Raw genomic sequence first — 6,877 nt, 5'->3', positions numbered from 1 at the left:
ATTCAATCAAGGTATCATTCCCTTGTTCGGGATATCTTGATTCGATCATATGAGATGCTGCTTCGACTCGATACAGAGAATCTCATCTTTTGCTGTCTGAGATGTTGTCTCATCAATATGAGGAGTCTCATTCCAGTTTTTCTTTTTGAGATACTGCTCTAGTATCCTCGGAGAGTCTCAGATTCAATCAAGGTATCATTCCCTTGTTCGGAATATCTTGATTCGATCATATGAGATGCTGCTTCGACTCGATACAGAGAATCTCATCTTTTGCTGTCTGAGATGCTGTCTCATCAATATGAGGAGTCTCATTCCAGTTTTTCTTTTGAGATACTGCTCTAGTATCCTCGGAGAGTCTCAGATTCAATTAAGGTATCATTCCCTTGTTCGGAATATCTTAATTCGATCATATGAGATGCTGCTTCGACTCGATACAGAGAATCTCATCTTTTGCTGTCTAAGATGCTGTCTCATCAATATGAGGAGTCTCATTCCAGTTTTTCTTTTAAGATACTGCTCTAGTATCCTCGGAGAGTCTCAGATTCAATCAAGGTATCATTCCCTTGTTCGGAATATCTTGATTCGATCATATGAGATGCTGCTTCGACTCGATACAGAGAATCTTATCTTTTGCTGTTTGAGATGCTGTCTCATCAATATGAGGAGTCTCATTTTAGTTTTTCGTTTAAAATACCACTCTAGTATCCTCGGAGAGTCTCAGATTCAATTAAGGTATCACTCCCTTGTTCGGAATACCTTAGTTCCATCATATGAGATGCTGCTTCGACTCGATACAAAGGGTCATATTTTTTTCTTTACCGTTTGAGATGCTGCTTCATCAACATGAAGAGTCTCATTCAGTTTTAGGAAACATTGTCATGCTTATTATCAGGCAGTCTTGGAAACAGTGAGGATATTATTCCATTAATGGGATACCTTGGTTGTAATCATCCAAGATACTATGCTGACGATTCTTTATGAATTTATTCTTTCCATTTCGAAGGACAAAATTCGGGTCTTCTTGTATTTAATTACCCTTCACTATGAACGCATGAAGACTACTATCATTTCTGCTTTCTAGTTCACTGTAATTAAATAGGGGCAGCTGTCATACCCCAATTTTGTCCGGGTATGATAAAAAGATTTTAGCATTTCACAACCAGACAGCATGATGCATAAATTCCCATAAGAGGATCTTCACTTGATCAAAATGTCCATAAACCCTAATCATGTTCCATGCCTTCTTAAAGGCCCAAAAATTCCTTCCTTCACAACATTGTGACTTAGTGTTGTAACTTGGGAAGGTGACGCTCAACCTATTGTACAAAAGTCCTTATTGGTGGATTTTTCTTGATATTAATTGTATAAACCTCATGCTACCACATGTGTACCACGTGATTAGGTCCTTTCGTTTGATTCCGAATACATAATTGAACTAGTCCATTTGTTTTTAAAAAGAAGGGGGGACACATGATCCGTGTTTGCATGTTTTCATTTGGTTTAGAGTATTCAAGATTATTCAGATCCACTTCTTGTCATTGTTATTACCATAAGTACTTGGTCCATAAAATGTCCATTTAGATTATGGTGGTATTGCCCAAATAAAGAGGTACCTTCACTCACACATGACTCACGAGAGACTAAAATTCATCAATACAGTTAAAATCCAAGACTTCTTATTTACAAAAAATTTCATGCGATGCACGTTTGATCCGAGCTACAAATACTATGACCACACACATGAAAGTTTTAAAAAGAAATGAGTTACCAAAAGCCAAAGTCAAGACAATCATGTTACCATCCAAAAGTCTCTTGATATTCCTCCATATTTCACCTTTTGGCCCACTGTAATTCACGGTGGAAGCTATAATAACAATGCAGTGGCAAAATTTACGTGCTAAAATTACGATTACATTCACAAATCAACAAGTATGGCATACAGTTATTCCAATTATGGGCAGTCCGTATATGCCTCGAATTATGAAGTACATACACGGTTGAGCACAGATGAATGACCTACCCTAAGGCACTATGTATTACAAGCAAATGTGATAGGGTGAGAATTGTTCTGAACATGGCGAATGGACATCAAAAGTGAAGGTCTGCAACCTCGCCAACAAGTCCTTAGTCGCGCATAACCGGCAAGCAATGCAGGAAGAATTTGATGCAGAACCACCTGGTTTTCATCAGAATCGCACATGGAAAAACCTGCATACCACAACCACTAGCCGAAATACATCATAACAAACATCCAGCAATGCATCAGCAGCAACAAAGACTCGCAAGAGTCGTGCACAGAGATATCAAACCTGAAAAATCAAGAAAGTTAAAGCCTACAGATTTTGAACTCAATATGAGAATTTGGGAAGGTCAAAACTTGACTGGATTGGCTGAAAGCCCTGCATAGGTTGCCCCGAAGTATTGTCGGGCAAACACTCTGAGAAGGTTGATATTGGGAGTGCTGAAGCGCTTCTGTGTTGCTCTGTTGATTGGTTGCTTTCCAGGGAAATTCATTGGAAACAGTTTTTGAGGCTAATAAGACTGTCAAATTAGATTTCCAAGCAAGGATATGGGAATCAATATCCAAACCTGCATATCACAAATGCATCCTTACAAAAGCACCAACCTACAAAAGTGAAATTCATTTCAGTACCCAAAACAAAAATAATCATTACCATAGCAAAATTTCATTCAAATTCTAACACAACAGCTAACAACATCACATTTCAAGTTAACAGGTTTTTCAGCATATGACTAACCTCATGGTAATAGAATCACGGAGCACAAGCCTACAACCATTGGCCAAAACCGCATCGATACGTGAATATTGTAAACCTGCAGAAGCCAATACTAGCCTACATCAAGCCAAAATATTGCAGACAAATGGTACAAAAAATAGCATGGCGGTATCCCTGTCATGGGGTCATTCACCTCCACTCTATGGATTAATTAAGCTAACTGCAGTGAATGAAACCGATGCGATGTTCCAACCTGCAAAACAACCACAAGTTGTAAGAAAGAGCGAAATCAACATAATTTACAGTGGATCCAATCTGGGCATAGGCAACACGTGACCAAATTCCTTTCCCATGATATGGAAACAACCTTGATAACCATTTCAGAAGTGTGATGCACAAGTCATCATGAACCGTTGGTGGGAGATTGAGAAGAGTAAAGCTGCAAAATTCAAACCAGTAAAAAACTTGTCATAAGGATATCATACGTGGTTAAAATAGAACAATTACTGCAGTGAAAAGCAAAAAGAGAGGGTTATTGTAAGTTCACTACAGACAAAACCTTACCATTTGAAGGACCACACCGATTTGAAGCACCACTAACTCTGAGAAATTCTGCTACCTAACGGAATGATTCTCCCACTAATTTGCCAAGCTCATGAGAGAGGAATTCAAAACCTCGTACATCAAAAATGCTATAAATAAGGACCTCCAGGGATGAAGTAGGGATCCGAATTTCTGCGCCGTTACTCTGGAGAAATCATTCCAAAACCCTAGTTAAAAAAGCTCTGTTTTGAACTTGTTGAGATTTTCACACCGAAGCTCAACAAGCTCGAGCTAAGCCCCCTGTCAAAACCGAAACGAACCCAAATCGTTAAAGAGGAAGCGAAGAAGACGGAAAGTTCGAGAGGAAGAAAGAACCTCGAAAGACCTAAGGATCATTTACCTCACCTTGCCGGAGTTGAAACGTCGGACTAGCTCCGATTTGGTATTTAACATTTCTCCTTTGCATGATTTGATATTGCCATCTTGTTCACATCGCCTCAAATGCCATAACCCCCATGATTATTACATGAGATTTCTGTTGTCTTGTTGATTCGTTTTTGTTTCGATTTCTTTGGACCTTTGTTTTTGATTTGGAAACTACACGGCTAAGATTTGGTTTTTAATGGGTAAGGTTATAACAGAAGAGGAGAAAATGAAAAAACATAGAGTGGGAGGAGTTAATAGATTTTAAGATACAATGAATATTTTAAACAGGATTTAATTCCAATTTAGTGTGTTAATTAATGCAACAAGTGGCTGTTGAGTATTCAAAAAGCCACACGTCTTCTTAAAAACCAGCGGCTACGTGGATAATGTTGGGGGCTTACAAAGCCACGCGTGCAGGGGAGCTGTACAGCTGCCCCTTCAGATTCTGTTCTACCCCTTTGCTTCCGGATGGAGCTTTAAAAGGGGCTGGGCTCACGGCCCATTTTGTTTTTTTATTTCTTTCATTTTGGATTATTGGTCACGGTAGGGTCTCATATGGGCTTTGTAGTTAAGAGTGTTGGGACTGTACCCTTTGCTGTTTCCCAAACACCTCAACCTGAATATATTTTATGAATTACTTTGGATGCTTAAAAAAAAATCGAGATGTATATGATTAGATAATAGTAGAAATATTATTTAGTTTGATTATTGATTATTATTTATTTTAATTCATATCTTTGTTTATTTCGTTGGAATATTAATTAAATAGGAGATTAAATATTAGTATTAATAAGTATTTCTTTTCCTAAAATAAGGTCAATCTCGATCTAATACCACATAGGCTTTATCCAGACACATTAACCCTAATTCACCATACTTAAATAATATTCTCTTAAAATTATTTAATAATTTAATTTTGAATGAAAAGGAGAATAGTAAGCTTCCGCTTTACTACCTCTCGACTATTCGAATAATTGGCGTACGCCATATTGCTCGAATTGTCGTCATTTAATTAAAACCTTAAAAAAACTCTATAAAATTAAAATCATTTTCCCAATTTAATTATTATAATATTCTCTTAAAATTATTTAATAATTTAATTTTGAATGAAAAGGAGAATAGTAAGCTTCCGCTTTACTACCTCTCGACTATTCGAATAATTGGCGTACGCCATATTGCTCGAATTGTCGTCATTTAATTAAAACCTTAAAAAACTCTATAAAATTAAAATCATTTTCCCAATTTAATTATTCTAATTTTCTCTTAAAAACCTTATTCTAATTTAATTTTAAATGAAAAGGAGAATAGTGGGCATCCGCTTCATTACCTCTCGATTATTCGAATAATTGGCGTACGCCATATTGATCGGATCTTCGTCATTTAATTAAAACCCTAAAAATTATATAAAATTAAGATTATTTTCTCGAATTAATTACAAATTCTAAAGGCACTATTTAAATTAATCTTTAAATGAAAAGGAGATTAATGAGCATCCGCTCCATTATCTCTCGATTATTCGAATAATTGGCGTACGCCATATTGCTCGAGTTTTTGTCATTTAATTAAAACCTCCAAAACTCCTTAAAACTAAAATTACTCCCTCAATTATTTATTATTTCTAAAAGCCTTATTTTTAATAATTAATTTTGAATGAAAAGGAGAATAGTAAGCTTCCGCTTTATTATCTCTCGATTATTCGGATAATTGGCGTACGCCATATTGCTCGGATCTTCGTCATTCAATTTAAACCTTAAAAAATTCTATAAGATTAATATCACTCCTCCAAATTATTTATTAATTCTAAAAGCCTTATTTTTAATAATTAATTTTGAATGAAAAGGAGAATAGTAAGCTTCCGCTTCATTATCTCTCGATTATTCGAATAATTGGCGTACGCCACATTGATCGAATCTTCGTCATCAATTCAAAACCACAATCAAATAAACTCAAATCATCGACAAATCCAAACCTACCAATCCAAAATTCAAACTTTTCTCGTGAATCAAGTACTAACATCTAAACATATCTTTTTACAAATTAAACCTCGGATGATAAAAGATGGGAGGCGTACGCCTCACCATCTCTCGATTATTTGGATAATTGGCGTACGCCATATTGCACAAATTATCGACTTCCGATTAAAACACTTTAAATAAACTTGGATAAGGGAATAGGGGGCGTACGCCTCACTACTGTGCATACTCAACATCCACAAACACAACTTTCAAAATAATCAAACGAAAAAGGAGTGGAAGGCGTACGCCTTATTACTCCTCGAAGGAATTGGTCAATTGGTGTACACCACATTGCTCAATCTTTTGTCGTTCTTTAAAATACCTTAACAAATCAAACTAATGTCCCGCCCCGTGCAACCTATAACTTAAAAATTCTTTTCAAAAGAACACTGTCAATCCTTTCTAATGCGCATAACAAACCAATGCTTAAGCCTCCGCCGAGAGTAAACAAGCCAGCGTTTAGCCTTTAGAACGCGATCTACACAGTTGTTCATTAAAAGACACCAACAAAAACCGTAGTTGCCCGAACTACGATTGCTCTGATTTCCTTATTGCACCATAAGGATACGTAGGCAGGAGATTGCTGTATCTTCGCGAGCACACTAATAAAAAACCTCCCATTTCCCCCTCCTGAGGTCTTCATCCATATTTATTATCAATTTTAAATTACTCGAAGAAAGCAAATAACATTTAACTAACATTCAAATAGCAAATTAGACTAAAAGGTTCCCGTTAAGTACAACGGACGTGAGGGGTGCTAATACCTTCCCCTTGCGTAATCGACTCCCGAACCCGAATATGGTTGCGATGACCATTATTCTGTTTTTCAAAGGTTTTATCGATATTTTCCTATTCCTCGATTGGGATAAATAAAGTTCGGTGGCGACTCTGTTCGAACATAAATTTTTCCGCGACCATCGCGAGGAATCGTATTTTTCGAGATGCGACACTGCTCATTAGTGATCGCAAGTAAGGACTCAGTGATAGTTTGATGTGCTTGCTCACTACGCTGCTAGGAAGCTACCATAAAACTAATATTATCTGTCAGTTGTTAGTTTATGGTACTCTGGAGGGTGTCACGCATTTCCTCACGAGCCAGGTGCTCGCACCACATCTCCTCGGTGATGTAGAAATCATGAGTGATACCTGCAAAAG

At 36.9% G+C, this 6,877-nt stretch overlaps 1 long non-coding RNA gene across 2 annotated transcripts; it reads right to left on the bottom strand.

Annotated features, from left to right (window-relative positions):
* Window positions 1-1,897: 1,897 nt before the first annotated feature.
* On the bottom strand, window positions 1,898-3,941 carry LOC127130091 (uncharacterized). Of its 2 annotated transcripts, none has more exons than XR_007806418.1 (6): window positions 3,682-3,941; window positions 3,303-3,581; window positions 3,106-3,177; window positions 2,932-2,991; window positions 2,760-2,835; window positions 1,898-2,626 (listed from the first exon to the last, which is right to left on the bottom strand). It is a non-coding gene; the product is annotated as an uncharacterized LOC127130091 (long non-coding RNA). The 2 variants fall into 2 exon arrangements; XR_007806419.1 differs by having other exon boundaries at window positions 3,687-3,941.
* Window positions 3,942-6,877: the final 2,936 nt, after the last annotated feature.

This window comes from Lathyrus oleraceus, chromosome 3 (genome assembly GCF_024323335.1).
Source record: "Lathyrus oleraceus cultivar Zhongwan6 chromosome 3, CAAS_Psat_ZW6_1.0, whole genome shotgun sequence".
NCBI classification, from domain to species: domain Eukaryota; kingdom Viridiplantae; phylum Streptophyta; class Magnoliopsida; order Fabales; family Fabaceae; genus Lathyrus; species Lathyrus oleraceus.
Note: the sequence above shows the minus strand (reverse complement) of the source record. Positions and strands in the feature narration are given on the sequence as shown.